This window comes from Phacochoerus africanus, chromosome 8, assembly GCF_016906955.1.
Source record: "Phacochoerus africanus isolate WHEZ1 chromosome 8, ROS_Pafr_v1, whole genome shotgun sequence".
Classification (NCBI taxonomy): domain Eukaryota; kingdom Metazoa; phylum Chordata; class Mammalia; order Artiodactyla; family Suidae; genus Phacochoerus; species Phacochoerus africanus.
This window is the reverse complement of record NC_062551.1, coordinates 82694403-82714853: the sequence shown is the minus strand read 5'-3', so window position 1 is coordinate 82714853 and position 20451 is coordinate 82694403. Positions and strand designations below refer to the sequence as shown.

Genomic DNA, 20451 nt, shown 5'->3' with positions numbered 1-20451 from the left:
AGTCAGCTGGAGAGCTTGCTGGAACAGACCACCGGGCCAATCCCTGGGTTTCTGATTCAGGAGGTCTGGGGTGGGGCCGAGAATTCACCTTTCTAACATGTCCCCACACGGCCCACGGGCTGCATCCGAGAACCACTGATCTATCACATGTGTTTATTTCTACCTCTCACCTCACTTGCAGACACTGTCCCGAAGCGAGACCCTTCTGCTCTTCTCCTTCCATCTCCTGGCTCACCTGCCTGCCTGAGCTCCCTTTTTCTGGACAGTGCCACCTGCGTTCTCCAGGCTCTGCACTCCTGGTGTCAAGGCCAGAAGCCACCTCTTCCAGGCCCATCTGGACAGTAACTGCAGCCGTGCTCACCGCCACGGCCCAAACGCATAGATCAGGAGGGCAGACCTGGCAGGCCTGTGTCCTGGGCTCTCCATGAAATGGCAGAATCATCTACTACCATCTCTCCATTTCACAGATAATGAAGCTGAGGCTCAGAGACAGAAAGGGGTCAGGACAGGACAGCCAGCAGGGCTGGAATAGAGCTCTTTGAACTCTCAGGCCAGCAGACCCCATCCCCACACTCGGCCTGATATGTGTCTTTCCATGAGAAGCACATGCAAATGTCATGGTAACTCATGCCAAGCCCTTGGCACAGGCTTTGCATCCTAGTTCCATTCCTCTGTTATTTTCTACTTATCTTGAATTGGCAATAAGGGAAACTAATTGCCGGGTATGAGCGCTTAAGTGAGCCTGGCCTCCTCCCTCAGTCTCTCCTATTTGGGGGCCCCTCGATTAAGTCAGTGTGAGGGGAGGTGGCTGGGCTGGGGAGCAGCAGGAGGCTGTTCAAACATAAATGGCAGCAGGAAAGCAGGAGCAGAGGCCTGGAAGGGGAGGGCTGCACTCTGCCCTCAAACCCCTCCTGCTTAGAGAGAGCGAGCGAGAAGGGGGCGTACAGGAGCAATTAAGAGAATCACAGGTGTCTACAGGTTCTCAAAGGTGCTGTTGCTGCAGGGACAGGGTGATGTTTGGAACATGGCCCATTCTCAAGCCACCCACATCAATGGAGGGGAATGAAGGCACAAATAATCCTTGTGTCACTCGGGACAGGATTCAGAAGGCCATAGGAGCTGCTCTCTCACTCTCTCACTCACACACACACACACACACACACACACACACGTGTGCACAAAAGCATAAGCCCCTCAAAGGCTAGTCCTCATGTCTCCACCTCAGGTCACAAGCCCAGGTGTTGGATGAGCAGGGATGGGGAAAGGCAGTCCCTGCTTCTCTTCCTAACAGACCAGGTGTCCCGTCCTGTGTGCAGCCGCAGTTTGGGCTGCAGCCATGGTGAGAGGGCTCCCCCAGCCCCCACCCTCTACTTCCCTGTCAACCGCTCGTCTTCCTTCAGATCCCAGCTGAAAGGGCACTTCCAGGTTCTTTTTCCCCCAGCCAAGCGTAAGCCAGACCCCCAGCTCCTATCCTGCATTTCTGATGCTAAATCCCACAGCAGCCTGCAGTTAAGTGGTTACAACGCTTTGGTCACCGGCCCCTCCCCTAGTCACTGCTGCAGGCTCAGCAACTCCCCCAGGGACTGGCACAGAATAGGGTCTCATTAAATATTTGCCTAATGAATGTAAGAAGAAACAGGAGCATTGATTCAGGAGCTAACACATGGCTGGGAGACTCATGTGTCAGACCACACACATCACAGGTAAAATAGGTAAGGGGGGGGCTGGTGCTCAGAAGAAGGCAAGCGTGTGTCTCAAGAGAAGCTTCATGGGCATGTGACATCCTGGGTGACAGGACAGGTAGGACTGTGAGGGGTAGAAGAAGAGGATGACTCACAGAAAGGCTGATCTCACTCTAGAACTGATGATATGTGTCTTGGGCAATCCCTGGACTTGGCTTCAGAGATGGACAGTCCCTGGTCCATGCTTAGGGGGTTCTAAGGCCTCAAAGGTTACCAGGACACCTCCTTGCCCATGCAAGTCCCTTAACAGAAGACTAAGTAATCTCTCATTGAACACCCCCAGTGACGGGGTGCTCACTACCTTACCAGGCAGCTCATCTGATGGCGGAGTTTCACAAGGTTCTTCCTTAATCAATCCAAATCTGCTTTCCCCATGGGCCCTAGGGAAGCCAGCCTGTTTGCTTCCACCACTGACCTTCATCCAGGGGGGCCAACTCTCAAGTCACCCAAGGCTGCCTCTTGGCTGGCCGAGCTCTGAATTCCCACTGTCACCCATTTGCTACGGTTGGCTTTTGGTGGCGAGCAAAAACCAAACTCTTCCCGGTTATATCTGGACCAGATCCTGTGGGTGTGGACTCACCATTTGTCCCTAATAATCCCCACCTCGTTGGAGCCTGCCTACCATTCTGTGCTGTCAGGATCTTTCTGGAATCAGATCTTATCATCTGGCGTGTGTGTGTCTGCCTGTTTTGGGTACTCTGCCTGCTTTGATGGGCCCGCCATCTGCGTCTCCCACAAGTTTTGGACAGAAATATAATGTGGCTGGGCTGAGGGCAGAGTCGGGGAAGGAGCAGCAGGGCCCCTCTCCTGGCTCCGGCACTGCTCTGAGTGTCATCCGTCAGCAAGCCAGGAATTTGCCCATCAGCCCGAGTCCTATGTCCCCATTTTTGTAAACGAAGATATTCTGAAGGACGGGACCAAAATACAAAACACTCTGCCCCAGTACAGCTAGTACAGAGAAACCAGATTGCCTTTTTTGCAAAAAAAAAAAAAAAAAAAAAAAAAAAAAGGAAAGAAAAGAAAAATCAGGGGTTAGTCTGGCATGATTTGTTCTTCGAGAACCTGTTTTGGCTACGAGGGTTCCTCATTTTTGGTTCTAAATGCTTACAGATCACTAGCTCACAAACCTATCCATCCCACAAGGATGGCTACAATCAAAATAGGGGAGGATCACAAGTGCTGGCCCGGCTGCGGAGAAACTGGAACTCTCATCAACTGCTGGCAGAAAGGAAAACAGTGCAATTGCTCTGGAAAACAGTTTGGCATAAAATGTTCAACATGGAGTTGCCATGTGACCTGGTAATTCCACTCCTAGGTGCAGACCTGTACACAACCGAGTTAACATTTCTACCCCCAGAAAGGCTTTGCTTGCAAGTCTGGCCCATGGCTGGCATCTGGGAACTTGGGTTTAGGGAGCGTTCCAGCATTCTCTGATGGGTAAGGGTGCTTCGGGTACTGATACTCTACAAACAGTGTGGCATAGGCTGAACCTCTACTTTTGCTGGGTGAGTTTGGAATTTTGGTACAGGTTGGGTAGAGGGTACTCATGCGACCAGCCTCCACTAAAAATCTTGGCCCTGAGTCTTTAACGAGCTTCCCTGGTGGATGGCATCTCACTCGTGTTGTCACAACTTAGTGCTGGAGGGAGGAAGTGTGTTTTGGGTGACCCCACCCGGAGAGGACTCCTGGAAGCTGGGGCTGGTTTCCTCTGGGCTTCTCTGTGTGCATTTCCCTTTTGCTGATTCTCTTTGTGTCCTTTCACTGCAGTAAATCACAGCCAAGAGTAGGACTATGTGTCAAGCCCTGTGAGCCCTCCTAGTGACTCGCCGAACCTGGCGGTGGTAGTGGGGACCTGACATACACCCTAGGGAATTAAAAACCTAGGCCAACACAAAAAGTTGTGCACAAGTGTGCACAGCAGCACCATTTGTAAAGCCAAAAAGGTGGAAACAACCCAAATGTCCTCTGACTGATGAATGAGTCAATAAAATGTGTAAATACAGAAAATAAAATCATGGACATGGAGAAGAGACTTGTGGTGGCCAAGGGGCGGGGATGGATTGGGAATTGGGGGTTAATTGATGCAAACGATCGCCTTTGGAGTGGATAAGCAATGAGATCCTGCTCTGTAGCACTGGGAACTATGTCTGGTCACTTATGATGGAGCATGACAATGTGAGAAAATAGAATGTGTACATGTATGTGTGACTGGGTCACCATGCTGTAAAGTAGAAAATTGACAGAACACTGTAAACCAGCTATAATGGAAAAAATAAAAATCATTATAAAAAAATAAATAAGTAAATAAATAAATAAATAAATAAAATGTGTAAATAGATGCAATGGAGTATTACTGAGCCCTAAAAAGGAACACAGTGCTAATACACGCTACAGCATGGATGAACCTTGAAAATACTGTGCTCAGTGAAAGAAGCCAGACACAAAAGGTCACACGGCTTGTGATGCCATTTCTATGAAATGTCCGGAATAGGCACATCTCTAGAGACAGAAAGTAGATTAGAAATCACCAGAGGCAAGGGAAAAAGACGGGAGAATAACTGCTAATGGATATGATGGGGCCTTTTTAGGGTGATGAAAATGTTCTAAAATTGACAGTTGTCTGTACAACTCTGGGAATATACCCCAAACCACTGGATTTTACACTTTAAAATGGTGCATTTTATATGTAAATTATAACTCAATAACACTGTTATTAATGTATAATTTAAAAAACTATTAATGGGGTGATAGACAAACAGCTATCATATTGTCATTTGCTATGACACACTGAGAAGGACACACCATCATTTTCGTGGTGCCAAAAAATGTACACCTGAACAGGATCATGAGAAAAAAAATCAGACAAACCTAAACTGAGGTGCAACCTACAACAGAAGTGGCCTTCACTCTTCAAAAACATGAAGGTTGTGAAAGAAAAGGAGAGACTGAGGAACTGTTCCAGACGGATGGAGACTAAAGAGACAGGAACTAAATGCAATACATAATCTCAGATGAGCTCCTGCAGTGGAAATAACAACAATTACTATTACTATTTTTACTACGACTACTACTGCAAAGGACAATGGTCAAGATAACTGACAAAATGTGAATGAGGTACAGGGATCAGAGAGCAGTGCGGTATCAGCGTTAACTTTCTGGGTTTACTGTGTTTATGTAGAAAAGCAGAACCACCTTTTGGAAATACACAATGCAGTATTTAGGGGTGAGGAGAATTATCCTCCTTGTGTGTGTGTGTGAGGGGGAGGGAGAGAGAGAGAAAGAGAAGGACGGAGGGATGGAGGGAGAGAGAGAGAGAACAGAAATGGGTAAAATGCTAGCATTTGAGGAATCTGGGTGAAAGGTAAATGTGAAATCTTTGAAATTTTTTTGGCCATGCCTGTGGCATGCAGAAGTCCCTGGGCCAGGGATCAAACCCAAGCCACAGCAGTGACAACACCCTGTCCTTAACCTGCTGGGCCCCCAGGGAACTCCATGTAATAGTTTTTCCAACTTTTCTACAAGTCTGAAATTCTTTTTTAATAAAATTAGGGAACTCTGCTGGAGGTTGATGTCATTTTTGCCCAAATTGACACATTACAGGATTCTGCTTTCCTCTACTTTTATAAATTGAGACAGAATGTGTTTGTTGCCAGTCTCCTGCGGCTCCTCCCACCCCTCACCTCCTCAGAAGCCCTGCAGGGCTTTTGGGTCCCCCTCACCAAGCCTGCCCCACCCACGCTGGTCAGAAGGTGAAGCAAATGAGGAACTAGCAGTTTTGGTTTCTTCTTTTATAATCATATTACCATGTTCAAATGAGGTGCCCGTCCTTACTCTCTTCTTCCTGCTCCAAAAATGAACCACAAGGCACCTTCTATGGTTCTAAGCATCTTCTAGAAGTCCCAGCTCAATTTGGGCTTCAGTGCCCCCCGCCCCATGCCCTTTTCTCCCACCTCTGTGTCACTCCTTTCACTTGAGTGCAGTTCTGGGCCTCCTACTTCCCTCTTATGCCTTCATCCTTTCTAATAGTTATAAAAATAAGGTTAATCTATCTACCTACCTACCTATCTTAATGTATATAATGTATATACATTAAAATGTATATGTGTATTTTATGTATATTATGTATATAAATTGCAGAAAAGCAGACAGAAAGAAAATAATCATCCATCATTCAAATAGTATAATCACTGTTCCCACTCTGGTGTCTTTCTTTCTTCCTTCCTTCCTTTCTCCCTCCCTCGCCCACCCCTTTCTTTTCTTTCTTTCTTTCTGCCACACCTATGGCACATGGAAGTTCTCAAGCCAGGGACTGGATCCACACCACAGCAGTGACAATGCCAGGTCCTTAACCACTAGGCCACTAGGGAACTCTTTTGCTATCTTTCTTTCCACTCTTTTTCTTCCTTTTTTTTTTTTAGGATCTTTCCATTTTATTGGGTGTAGATTATACTTCAGTGAGATTTTTTTTCATTTTATTAATGAAATGACTTTATTTTTTTAATAGTTATTTCCCCAATACAATTTTTTTTCTCCTGTACAGCATGGTGACCCAGTTACGCCTACATGTACACATTCTTTATTCGCACATTATTATGCTCCATCATAAGTGACCAGACATAGTTCCCAGTGCTACACAATGAGTGGATCTCATTGCTAATCCATTCCAAAGGCAATAGTTTGTATCTATTAACCCCAAGCTCCCCAACCACCCCACTCCCTCCCCCACCCCCTCGGCAACCACAAGTCTATTCTGCAAGTCCATGATTTTCTTTTCTGTGGAAAGGTTCATTTGTGCCTTCTATTAGACTCCAGATATAAGTAATATCGTATCTTTCCACCCTTTTTCATTCAACTTTTCTTCTTCCAGTGGTGATGACATAAACATTTTCCATTTTTATTACAAAGGCTTTGTAAACATCATCTTTGAGGGCCATATAATAGCCTGGCAAGTAAGTTCAGCATCATTTACTTAACTTTCCTCCCATATAATTGGATGTGCCAGGGATTTCTACTTTGGGGCTACTGTAAATAAGAACATAACGGACATGTTTGCGAACACTCCTTTTTCTATATTTCAGGTAAGTTCCTTAAGCCAGATACCTCTAAGAAATTGCTAGGAAAAAAATTAAAAGTTACTAACAGGAGTTCCTGTTGTGGCTCAGCAGTAGCAAATGTGACTAGTATCCATGAAGTTGTGGGTTTGATCCCTAGCCTCCCTCAGTGGGTTAAGGATCTGGCATTGCTATGAGCTGTGGTATAGGTTGCAGACATAGTCAGATCCCGCACTGCTGTGGCTGTGGCGTAGGCTGGCAGCTGCAGCTCTGATTGAACCCCTAGCCTGGAAACTTCCATAGGCCACAGGTGCGGCCCTAAAAAGAAAGACCAAAAAAAAAAATTACTAATAAATCTCTTCCCTTTTAAAGATTAAACCCAGACAGCTTATTTTGCCCACCTCTGTGCAAAACGTGGTAAATAGGAAAATATCTAAAATTTTATGACAACACATAAAGTAGTTTACTTGGGAAGACAAACCTTAACAGCATGAATGATCATTACTCGTATTTGTGCAGCTCTTTGCACACTTTCTCTCCTCTGATCAAGCAGTTCAATGCGCTTGACATGTAGGTATTGATTCCAATTAAAAATAATCACTCAAGGGCTAAAGTATGAGATGTGAAGTATGAAACATATTTAAAATTATGGTTCCAAATGTTTAGTGATATGAACTAAATATCACTATACATAGAGAGATACAAAAATGCTCATTACATAATGTTGATTAGAAAACCAGGATACCAAATTATATAGTGTGAAAATCACTGAACTACTTATGAGTGTTTTAACGGGAAAAAAGAGGCTGGAAGGAAATATCCAAAAACGCTAACAATGGTTATGTCAGATAGGGAGAAGTTTAATGCTTACTTTTTTCTTCTTATTGACCTGTATTTTCTATAATGAATCTCTAGAAATGTTTGTAAGGTGAAAATGAAAGACTGATAAACTGCAAAACATAAGGAAGAAAGGACGTGGTGCTACTCCTGAGTCAAAAGGGAGTGTGCAGATGGTTGGCCGTGGGGGGCTGGGAGGGAGTGGGTTTTGATAGACGAGAGGCCTTTAGAGCTGGGAGTCAGAGAGGAGGCCAACCAGCAAGGGAAACAACACAAATAGAAGCAGAGAGCCGGAGTCTCAGAGTCAAGTAGGATTTAGTGCCAGAGACACTATCTATTCCCAAAGCCACATTATACAAGAACTGTGTGAGACCAGACAGGGGAAATGACTTGCCATCGCCTGGGTGAAGACGTTAACAGCACAGGAATGGTTGTGCTCCCAAAACCACAGCCCGGGAAAGTGAAGCAGCTGACGGGAGCAGGGGCAGCCTCAGCTATAGCAAAAGGAATCTGGGACAGACTCGAGTGTGGCTGTAAGAATCATGAGACACAAGAACTAAATGCTTCTGCCCCCTGGGTTCTAGAAACACACACAGGCTGTCACCAGTTGTGTGTGTGTGTGTATGCATGCCTGTCCATGCTAGAGACAGATGGAGCTCTGAAAGGTCTCTGGAAGCCCCTCCCTTCCAGGAGTCTATGATTTATAGGTTCAAAGAACACCTAACAATAGACCACAAAGCCTTCCTTCCGCTGTGTTCTGCAGAGGCAGGAAGCAAAGCTCCAGTGACAGAGAGACAGGAAAAGCAGTCAGAGCCTAATCCTAAGACACCTCTTCAGTTCTTTCTCAAACAAAAGCTGCTCTTTGTCCACCTGAACAAATTACAATGGCATGAAATCTTTTTTTTTTTTTTTGTCTTTTTGCCTTTTCTAGGGCCGCTCCCGCGGCATATGGAGGTTCCCAGGCTAGGGGTCTAATCGGAACTGTAGCTGCCAGCCTACGCCAGAGCCACAGCAACGTGGGATCCGAGCCACGTCTGCGACCTACACCACAGCTCACAGCAATGCCAGATCCTTAACCCACTGAGCAAGGCCAGGGATCGAACACGCAACCTCATGGTTCCTAGTTGGATTTGTTAACCACTATGCCATGACGGGAACTCCTGGCATGAAATCTTACAATGAAAAATATTTACTAGTTTGAGGCAGACATTACTTTTTTTTTTTTTGTCTTTGTTGTTGCTATTTCTTGGGCCGCTCCCGCGGCATATGGAGGTTCCCAGGCTAGGGGTTGAATCGGAGCTGTAGCCACCGGCCTACGCCAGAGCCACAGCAACGCGGGATCCGAGCCGCGTCTGCAACCTACACCACAGCTCACGGCAACGCCGGATCGTCAACCCACTGAGCAAGGGCAGGGACCAAACCCGCAACCTCATGGTTCCTAGTCGGATTCGTTAACCACTGCGCCACGACGGGAACTGCCTTTTTTTTGACCATGTTCTTCCACCTGTCTCAGAGCTCTAGAATCCTCTCCTACAGAAAAGTGACTAGAGCCCACCTTGTCACCCAGGCACAGATGCTGTCCCAAGGCCAAGGAGCCCCGAACGATGGAACAAGAGAAAGGATACATTCAAGGAGAGAAGGAAGTGGGAATACCTGCAGCCTGCCTGGAGAATGGAAAGTTAATAGAAAGTTTGCCTTGGAAAGTTCTTGGGCAGAAACTGGGGTGGGGGGGGGCAGGAGTGAACGCTCAAACAGTGGGCCATTCTCCCCTTTTTAAAATAAAACACGCCCACAGACAGGATCAGGTCTGGCAGTAATCCAGGACCACAGTTGCAACATCTCGAAGCTGCCAAGAAGGGAAACGGATTTTCCAGTCATTAAAGACAAGTGCTCACACCGTGACTTGCAGCCTGACCGACATCTCCCAGCAGCCACACCTGGCCCACCTGCAGGGGCTGAGCAGGAAAGGACATGGTCTCTAATGGTCCCCAGATCTGAGGACCACACAGATAAAGAGGTTAGAATGTTGTGCTGATTTTTTTTCCCCCTTCACTTTCAGCACAGTCCAGGGAAACAACTTGGTACCTAAAAACCATTTCTCAATTCACCCCCATCTATGGGTGCCCCCACAAAACGCTCTGTCTGGCCATGGCTGATGAGACATCTGTGAATACACATAACCCCTGGTCTATAGTTCAGAAACCGGATGCAGGATGGGGTTTGGTTGTGCTGAGGGGTAGAGGGGTGGGTGGGGAGCAGACCAGGAGGTGCTACCTCCAGCCCTCTCACTTTTGGGTTTGCTTGAGTGATTGAAGGGCAGATGTAGGAAGTGAAAATGTGACATGACTTCCTACCTATCTGAGGTCCAGGCAACTCTCCCACATCCTGCCATGGGATTCAGACATGAGCGTCTCAGAAATTTCACGCTGTCTGTAGCTGTTCTAAGGCACCATGGCTGAGAGTGTGGGCTCTGGAGGCAGGCAGACCCTTGCTATTCAAAGTGTGGTCCAGGGGCCAGCAGCTGGCATACCCAGGGAGTGTGTTAGGACTGCAGCATCCCAGACCCCAACCCAGACCTGCTGAATCAGAGCCAGAACTTTTTTTTTTTTGGGGGGGGGTCTTTTTAGGGCTGCACCCATGGCCTATGGAAGTTTCCAGGCTAGGGGTTTAATTGGAGCTGCAGCTGCTGGCCTACGCCACAGCCTCAGCAACACAGGATCCAAGCCATGTGTGCAACCTACACCACAGCTCACGGCAACGCCAGATCCTTAACCCACTGAGGGAGGCCAGGGATCGAACCCGCATCCTCATGGATACTAGTTCGGTTCATTACCGTTGAGCCATGACGGGAACTCCAAAGTCAGCAATTTAACAAGCTGTCCAGGTGATCCAAATGCACATTAAGTTGTGAGAAGGTGCTATAGGCTCAAATGCCTACTGACTGTGTGGCTTTGAATGAATGACTTAACCTCTCTATTTCCTCATCTGTAAAAGGACAGGAGTATTTAATCCTTAGAACAACCAGAACAACATGTAGAGTGCTTAACACAGCAGCTGGTCCATAATATTTGCCCAGCAAAAAAGCAGCCATAGGATTATTGCTACCTTATTAATTTACTTACTAAGTATCTCTCTCCATCCATCTCTCTGTGCACCACGACTCTATCCATCTCACTCCCATCTCTCCACAGGACTCCTGCCACAGCCTTCTACCTGGCCGTGAGGAGTGCTCTCTGGCCTCCTACACTTAAACACTTTCATCAGGAATAAAGATCAAACTCAATGCAGTCCATCAAGCCTTGGAGAATCCCAGCCACTCATGCCTCCAGCCTCAGCTTATCCTCCCCACCTCTGCTCAACCATACTTAGCTTTCTTTCTCAGTCCCTCAAGGAAGCATGCCTTCTCCTGCCACAGGGCCTTTGCACATAACAGTCCCTCTCCTTGAACCACTCCTCCCTCCACTTTTTGCCTGGTAAATTCCACTCATCTTTCAGATCTCAGCTTAGGTGCCGTGTCCTAAGGAAGCCTGACCTTTTGGATCACGTTGAATCCCCCTATTACAGAGAGTTATTAAGGTCAGAATTTTATATTCATTGTATGATTGGTTAATTAGTATCTACTTCCCCTCACACACACCAGAAAGGAGGCTCCATTTGCTCCCTACTGCTCCCCAGCACCTAGCAGAGTGCCCAGCACAAGGAGGTCCTCCATAAGGGTATGCTGATAAATATCTAAGGATGGGGACAACACAGGGGGAGCTCCCTGAGCTGCTCATGTCATGGGGACTACGGGGAAATGAGGACGGAAAGGACAGAAACACTTACTGCCCAGTGGCTTTGCCGCAACAGGGGTTTACAAAGGTCCAACAAGGGAGCAGCTCCAACTGTGAGGCCACAAGAGGAAGAAAGAATGTGTGAGACATTTTTCCACGGGACACTTTTATGATCTTGGTGCAGCGTCTGCAGGTAGACAAAAGCTGATGGAGAGGGTCACAAGCAAATCTGAGCTCTGCCACTGCACTGAGGTTGGTTCGCTGCAAAGTGAAGGGTGCCCCCAACTCCCAATACACACTCTATTCTATCAAAGACTGGGCTTCAGGGTGGAGGCAGGGAGATGGGGAGCTAGGGAGCTGGGGACAAAGACGAATGCTCGTAGGGAAGACTCCAGAGCTTCTGTGAGTGAAATTCCAAGGGGAAAGGGTTTGACAAGGCCGTTTTGAAGAAACTGAGTATAAACACTGCCTTTGCGCAGGTAGCTCCACCATTTCCGAAGTGCTTTGCCCTCCTGATGTGACCCTATGGTCCTGTGAGTGAGGCAGGGGTGGGGTGGGGTGGGGGTGGGGTGTCATCAGCACCTTCTTTTTACAGGAGAAACTGCATTTCCACATACATACATTTATGGAACATAAAGTGTGTGCCAAGTACAATGATAAGAGCTTTTACAGGTACTGGCCTGCGCAGTTTTCACTACAGCTCAAGGAGGAAGTAAGACATAGTAGTTAAGAGCCTGGCTTTGGAGCCCAGCTCTCCCCAGCTGTGTGTCCTTAAATAAGACACTTAACCTCTCTGTGCCTTGATTATCTTATTTGTTTAAAAATAATGATACTGATATAGTACACTTATCCAGTGTTTTTCAGGAGTCATCAGTGCTTTACGTATATATTAACTCTTTAATCTTCTCATTAATTTTATAAGATTAATATATCATTACTCCCATTCTCCTATTGAGAAACTAAGGCACATGCCCAAGTATCACAGCAAGTAAGCGGCAGAGCCAGGATCTGAACCCAGGCAGTCTATGCTCTTGGTCACAATACTCTATGTTTCTCACAGACTGGAGCGATTACCATGCCTACCCCCGATGGGGCTGTAAGGATTACAGCCGTCCCTTGGTATCAGAGGGGGTTGGTTCCAGCACCCGCTGTGGATACCAGAATCCATGGATGCTCAAATCCCTTACGTAAAATGGCTTGGTACAGTCAGTCCTCCTCATCCTCAGGTTCTGCTCCACGGATTCGCCAACCTTAGATGAATTTCAGCTGGTTGAGTCCATGGATGTGGAACCCACAGACAGGGAGGGTGACTGTAAGCACAATGCAAGGCATTCAGCACATAGAAAACTCTGTGGTCAGTGTTAGCACTTGTGGCTGCTGCCCTGGGTTCCACACTCATCATCTTCCCATCTTTGGAAAGAGCAGCACCATCCGCCTGAAACCTCAGAGACCTCTGGAGTCTCCTTCTACCCCACGCCTCACATTCTCTCTCCAGCGAGTCTGTCAACATCTCTGGTTCACCTCTTTCCTTGCCCCTCCCAGTCCACCACGGTCCCTGAACCTCAGCATGGTCTCCCTGCTTCCTCCCTTGCTCCCCCCACCCCCGCAAACCCCACACCCAGATCCTTTCTCTATACAACCACCAGAGCAAGCCCTTTAAAAATGCAAGCCGTGAAAGAGCCTCCAAAAAAGTGTAAGAGCCTCTGAGAGCCTCCTAAGACACCATGCCTGAAAAGGCTGCCTCTGATCTCTCCCCAGACTCCCTTCCACCCTCCTCGCTTCAGGACAGCACTTCAAACACGCACAGCGCTTTCCCACCTAGGGTCGGCCGAATAATGGTCCCTAAAGGCGCTCACATCCTAATCACTGGAACTTGGGGCATGTATGGTAAAATGCAGCTAAAGTTTCAGACGGAATTAAGATTGCTAATCAGCTGACCTTGAGATGGGGACAGTAGCTTGGATTATCCAGGTGAACCCAATGTAACTACAAGGCCCCTTAGAAAGAGGGAGGCAGAAGAGTCAAAACCATGAGATGTGAAAAAGACTCTCTTGGCCATTGGTGTCTTGAAGATGGAAGAAAGGGCCATAAGCCAAGGAATCCAGGCAGCCTGCAGAAGCTGGAAAAGGCCAGGGAATGGATTGTCCCCTAGAGGCTCCAGAAAGGAATGCAGCCTGACCAACACGCAAATGCAACCTGGCCAAATCAACAATGCAGCCTTGATTTTAGCCCAGGAAGACCCGTTTCACACTTCGGACCTCCAGAACCATAAAATAAATTTGTTTTAAGTCACTGAGTTTGAGTGATTTGTTACTACAGTAATAGGGACCTAATATACTACTTCAGGGCCTTAGCACCTCCCAGTGAAAAACTCAGTGAACAAAACCCACCAGATCTCCAATGCACTTCTTAAAAAATTTTTTTCTTTTTTTTTTTTTTTTGTCTTTTTAGGGCTGCACCCAGGGCATATGGATGTTCCCAGGCTAGGGGTCAAATTAGAGCTACAGCTGCCGGCCTACACCACAGCTCATGGCAATGCCAGATCCTTAACCCACTGAGTCAGGCTAGGGATCGAACACGCCGTCTCATGGTTCCTAGTCGGATTCGTTTCCACTGTGCCAAGACGGGAAGTCCTCTAATGCATTTTCCATTCTACCATAGCTCTTATACTACATAAGGAATTCTGATATTCTAAGGGCATAGGTGCCAGCATTCTAGAATTCGTTGTTCTACAGCCCCCAGCCATCCATTGATGACAACACTTAAGACTTGTATAGGATAATAATTTACTCATGTCTGTCTTCCCTGCCCTCGAACTCTGTGACTTACTTGCCAATGCTTCCCAAAGCCCTAGCATGAGGCTGGCCCAACAGAGGAAGTCAACATAGCACATTAATAATCATAAGGGCCACATGTGTTGCCTCTATTTCCAGGGAGAGAACTTAGCCTGGGCTCAGCACTTCATCCTCCACCAGCCCTGCAAGGTGGTTACTATTATCATCTCTACTTCACAGGATGAAGCAGTTGAGTCCTGGAGGGTTAAGAACACAGAACAAACAGTGGCAGAGCAGGCAATGGATGCAAGAGGACGGCTTAGGAGGCTACATGCTGAACCAGGACAGCACACTGCTTCCCACTCAACAACCCTCCGAGAAAAGACTGCTGTCTCCTTTTCCCAACACTTGGGGCCAGGCAGCTGGCCACCAGGTCTGACTGATTCAAGAGGCTGTGTCCCTTCCACCTCACGAGGCTGCTCTTCTGTCTAATAAATGGATGGACAAGACATCAACCCAGCACCTCTGTGCAGCATGTGGCACACTCAACCAAAACGAGGATGGGCTGCTGCTGAGTGCCTAGGCCGCATGGCCTGTCCTGAGGTCTGCTTCTTTTAGAAAACAAGAATCTTCCAAATTTCCAAAAAAAAAAAAAAACTTCCCATCATGGCTCAGCGGTTAACGAGCCCAACCAGCCTCCATGAGGAGGTGGGTTCGATCCCTGGCCTTGCTCAGTGGGTTAAGGATAAGCTGCCATGAGCTGGGGTGTAGGTTGCAGATGCAGCTTGGATCCCTGCGTTGCTCTGGCTGTGGTGTAGGCCAGCAGCTACAACTCTGATTGGACCCCTAGCCTGGGAACCTCCATATGCTATAGATGTGGCCCTAAAAAAGGCAAAAAGGCAAAAAAAAAAAAATCTTCCAAATGTCCACCACTGAAGGCTCGATCTGCTGAACTGCTTTAAATCTGCCTCAGCAGAGGCTGGGGCCTCTGGAAGTACAAAAGAGTCATAACCACTTCTTTTGCCTAAATGTTAAGATTTAAAAAAGAAAAAGGAAGGAAGGAAGGAAGGAAGAAAAGGAAGGAAGGAAGGAAGGAAGGAAGGAAGGAAGGAAGGAAGGAAGGAAGGAAGGAAAGAAAGAAAGAAAGAAAGAAAGAAAGAAAGAAAGAAAGAAAGAAAGAAAGAAAGAAAGAAAGAAAGAAAGAAAAGAACAGAACAAACAGGTTTATGTGAAAACAAGGAAAATACCAAAGTGAGTGGTAGGGAGCTCTTGACTGGAGCATAGAGAGAAGTAATCTCTGTTGCCAGGTTTCCTAGGGAGTAATGCATTTGAAATCTGGAAGATCAGCCTTGATAACTGCTTTCTAAAGGCTTTTAGTGGCATCTCTGTGACAGCAAGGGGCCTAGGTGACCTGTTTCAGGACTTTGGGGTTCCCAAGGAGGCCCTCAGCTGAGAATGAGAACAAAAAGCTCCAGGAAGGCAGGGGTCTTGTTTTCTAGTCAGTATTGCCACCTCTCGAGGACCCAGCTTTGGCTACAGAATCCTTAGAACCCCATCTCTAACTCATGCATGTAGAACCAGGTGAAACTGTCTACATTTTCTGGTGGTTCTCCTTGGAGCCAAAAAAGGATCAGTACTATTTTCCTCAGAGATACCATTCCTGGATTCAAGAAGGAGCCTGAGAACCACTGCAGATTCCTGGGCAGTGAGGGGTCTTGTTTCTTGCCCAGGAGTCATGTCAATCAAGGCTTGGGAGAATGAACTAGTATTTACTGAGCACCTCCATGGACCAGCCCCTGTGCCAGACGTTACCATACACTTTATCTCATTTAATTCACTGCTGCTACTCTAGGAGGCAGGTATTATACCCATTTTATAGATAAGAAATCGAAGGCTCAGAGAGGTTCAGTAGTTCTTCCAAGGGCACACAGCCAATAAGTGGCGGGGTCTGGATTCAAACCTAGGTCTGACTCCAACCTTTGCCTCTTCCTTTCCTTTTCTCAACCTCCCCTCACCTGACATCCATTTTTAAAAATGTGTATTGAGCACCTACTGTGTCCCCACGTTCTGGTACCTGCAGCAACAAACAAGACAGGCAAGGTTCCTGCCTTCATGGCACGTATACCCTAGAGTGGGGGAGATGGACAATAAGAAGGAAACAAATAAGCAGGGTAATTTTGATACTGATAAGCACTACGAAGAAAAATCAAGGTAAATGGGGAGAGGATGACTGAGCGAGTGGAGGTGGCTGAGGAAGGCCTTCAAGAGGATTTAATTGAGCCGAGATCTTAATTAGGATCTTTTTTAAAAAGCTCCTTCTGTGTTTCCCACATGTAGCCTGAGAGATGCATTTGACTTTTCTCTTTATTCCTCCCAGGCCCCCATCAGCAGAGATTGCAAAGTACATATTTTCTTTTTCTTTTTCTTTTTTTTTTTTTGGCTAGAAAGGCTTGCAAAACCCACTGATAAGGTTACCCGTTCACACCAGGAGAGAGGATTTCAAAGCAGTGAACAGACCTGCTCAGCCTTACAAACACCATATAAAATGACTTGGGTCCTGGAGCTCATTCATCCTACGGATCCAAGGAGCTGCCACCCCATAAACACTCCTTGGGTTTGCATTAATCAGGCAGCTCAACGTAGGTTTTCTTTTCATTTTTCTAGGTCTGTGATGATGGATGATGTGCAGTGGCACTTCTGGATTAATAATAAGGAGCTGGTGGTGTTTTCTCACTCCTACGAGACGGAATTTCATGGGACATTTAGGCCATCTTCCTCAACAGGGCTGAGCCGAAGCTCTGTGTTCTTGAAAGGATTATTGCAGCCCTATTACAAAGATAACCTAACCACACGGGAGAGAGTAAAACATCAAGCCATTTGATTTCAAAACCCTGAAACAGAATACCAAAGAATAGTTAACTATGAAAACCCAAAAGCTCTAATCTTGATGAACTGATGGGACAGACTAGGAGAGAGAGAAAACACAGATCTTCGAGGCTCACAGACTTCTGAATTGTTCAAATGATCAGAATCAAAGCTCACGCCAGGCCTTCAGCGGGCTTGATACTGAGCCTTCTCCTCCCACCTCGCTCACATCCACACACCCCACTCCCAAGTCACTGAATGCACCTGTCCCAGCTCTGCTGCTCTGGCTTCTAATAAGAACAGAATTGTCTCCTCCTCAGCTGGCTGCCTGGTCCAGATCTGGGCTTCCTGCTGGGGACTGTAAACTTGCCGCAGGATGGAGCCAGCTCCTGCCAAGCCAGCAAAACAGACCCTTTCACGGAAGGGAGACAGATGGACTGACGGCCGGTGACAGGTGATTCGATAAAACCTTCACAAAATTCCTCTTCCCAGTATTTGCTTTTGAGGTACAACTATAGGTGATGGTGGTTCACGGGGGCTCTTTCATAAATCTCAAAGACAGACCCTTTCAGACACTGCCTGCAAAAGAAAGGCCTTGGTGAGATTTCTGTCACCGACAGCCGTATATTCTGTTTAAAGGAGAAAACCACCGTATTTTCCCAATTTTGAACACAGTGGCTGAAAAAAAATTGCATGAAAGGATCTCAGTTTAGCTGGCAGGGGTGGGGGTGGGATGAGGGTGGGGGCCAGGGTGAGGGTCTTCTCCCGCTGCTGTTAATAAAATCACACCCCATCTTGGGTGCCTTTTCTAAGGAGGGCAGCTTCTACTCAACCTGCTGACCCAAGAAGCTGCTCTTTTTGTCTTTCTTTTTCTGGACAAGAAGAGGAAGAAATTCTTCTTTCACCATGGACCTGGTGTTCCATTCATGGACCTGAGAAAAATGTGATAACCGTTCAGTCTCAGATCTGACTCCAGGCCTGGCTGGTACCACTTAAAATGAATCAAAGAGATGAGCCTCATTAGCTGGAATTCAACGGCCCCCCTCTTGGATGGGAAGTCGCTGAGTGAGAGTTTCATTCAAGGGTGATGAAAGGGGGTCAAGGATGGAAATGATGCAAAAGGGAAAATGTATATGCACAGAGTTTCCTGCGTGATTAGCTAAGGCTATTTAAACCATTACAAGTTTAAACCCTCTTGAGGTCAGGGAAAGAACCAGTGGAAAAATCAGAGGCACATTCCTTCTTTTCCTAGGATAAACCCAGCACAATTTTAAAATGCAAAGCATCTCTAAACAGCTATTTGATTAGGGTTTTTTTTTCCAACTAGGCTATGATAATTAGCAAATGCCTGGGAGATGAGATTTAAATATGCCAATCAGTCCATCTCAAGAGTTTAGCAGGAACAATGTGGAATGTAATTATCTTTAAGTGATAACCACTTTGGTGGGGTTACAGCCTTAACTAGCGACCTGAAATCCAATAGATGACCTCTCCCCGTGCCAGGAGCAGCAGCTTTCCCACTTTGGGGGAAAAAAAAAAAAAAAAAAAAAAGCAATGCCAAGTGTTATCTGGAAAGTCCATGGGTGTGACCTTTAAAGAGAAGGATTTTGAGTACTTCTGGTGAAAACTCTGCCACCATTTCTTCCACTAATGGGGCATTTTCAAAAGCAGCAGGGTGATGGAGACGGCCTGACTTCAGAGAGGGGCAAACAGACTACCTGAAATACCTAATTCCTCCCTTTCTCCATCAGTGACCATTTCTTAGGTTGGAAAGCATCAAAAACCTAAAGATCCACAACTTCTGGCTTCTCCCGCAGTCCGGAGGGATGTGCAAAATAGGTCCCACAGTAGAGACTGGTCTATAATGGGACAGAAAGCTACCTGAGAGAGGAGAGGGGGATGCAGTTAACTGTTTGGGAGTGTTTTCCCATCTTGCTGCAGGGGCACATGTTTTTCTGTCTTGCTACATTGCGAACTACTCTGGTTAAAACCAAGTCTTTTCAAAGACCCAAGCTCTCGTCACACAGGGTCCCGTCTTCACCCCACAAGCTGGGCTTGACAATCTCTCAAAACAGTTTTTTTAGAATATTGTGATGGCAAAATGGCTAAGCTCGAGGAAGGTTTCACTTTTTAGCCCATAACTACAGAAACATGCCTGTCTTGGGCACAAAAGGACATTACCAGGCAGCAGGACAAAAGTGAATAACACTGATAATCCTCCCCTCGTGATAGGTTTTATAATTAAAGATTACTGCAAGGACAACAGATCCCAACGCAAATGGGAATACTGGAAACTCGACCGCCTCTCTGCCTCTGCGTCACCAAGTCCCCTCCTGTCTACACAGGGGCCTGCACTTCCACGGACTAGAGAAGGCTGTAATTAACCACCTGCCAGTGTCGCTGGCTATAAATCCAACCAGGCCAGCACTTTCTTGACTAGGTTCTCGCAAGTGATAATTAAATCCATCGGCCTCACTTGTGCGGTCTGCTTGTAACAGAGCCATTCAGACATACGCTGGCGTGTCTAACAGTGACGGATTCTCCAAGCACCCTGGCTGGTGCCTAGGTCGCCAGCACTCTAATCACAAGATAAGCATCTCCTTACGTGAGTGCCTTGAGTCACAGCCTCTGCCCCGTGAGCCTTTGCTGCTTCTTTTAATTGAACAACGTTTTGCAATTTCAGCTCCATCTATCAGGCACTTTCGCAGTCTGCTAATAGAGTTTCAGAATCCTATTCCCCAGTCTATAGCCAGGCCGAGAAATCTTCCGTCAATTCCTCCAAGTCCAAGAACACTTCAGATGTCCTCTGAACGGAACGTCAACGTGGTCCACCGTCAGCTCCCGATCTGAGAACGTGCCAGCAAGGGCTTTAATTCATAATTAGATGTTGGCCAGACAAATTACCCGCAACAGTACCTTTGCCTACCACCATCAGGCAGGAGAATGATGTTCAGTGTGGGGATACATGGAAAGGGAGAGCTCTCATGGGAGGAAATGTTTTGCAAAGTCTATTTCCTTGACAACTGTTTTCCAAGTGAAAGGTACTACTGTAGGTTTTTTCCCCCCATGGTTTTGAACAATTCTGGTGTCTAAAAATCAACATTGTCAAACGCCCTAATGTGAAAAATAGAGATTTAAATAGAAGCAGAAAAAAAAAAATTAGGCTTCCAGAGCTGAACATTTTAAAAGCTAGGGATTCACACACTGCCTTTTTTTTTTGGTGGGGGGGGATGATAATGAGCAGATGATGGGCAGCATTTAGTGGTCGCCACTAGGAATTAGTTACACAGGTGACCATGGAGAAGACAGTGGAGGACAGATGGGCTGCCATGCTGGACCCCTCTATTTGGAATTGGAGGACTAACCTAGTCTCTATGGGAAGTGCAGTCTAGATCCCAATCATCTGCTT

At 46.8% G+C, this 20451-nt stretch overlaps 1 protein-coding gene across 2 annotated transcripts in view; it reads right to left on the bottom strand.

Annotated features, from left to right (window-relative positions):
• The window catches only part of MAN1C1 (mannosidase alpha class 1C member 1), a 138863-nt gene that overhangs the window by 84966 nt on the left and 33446 nt on the right, over nucleotides 1-20451 (bottom strand). The window lies entirely within an intron of this gene.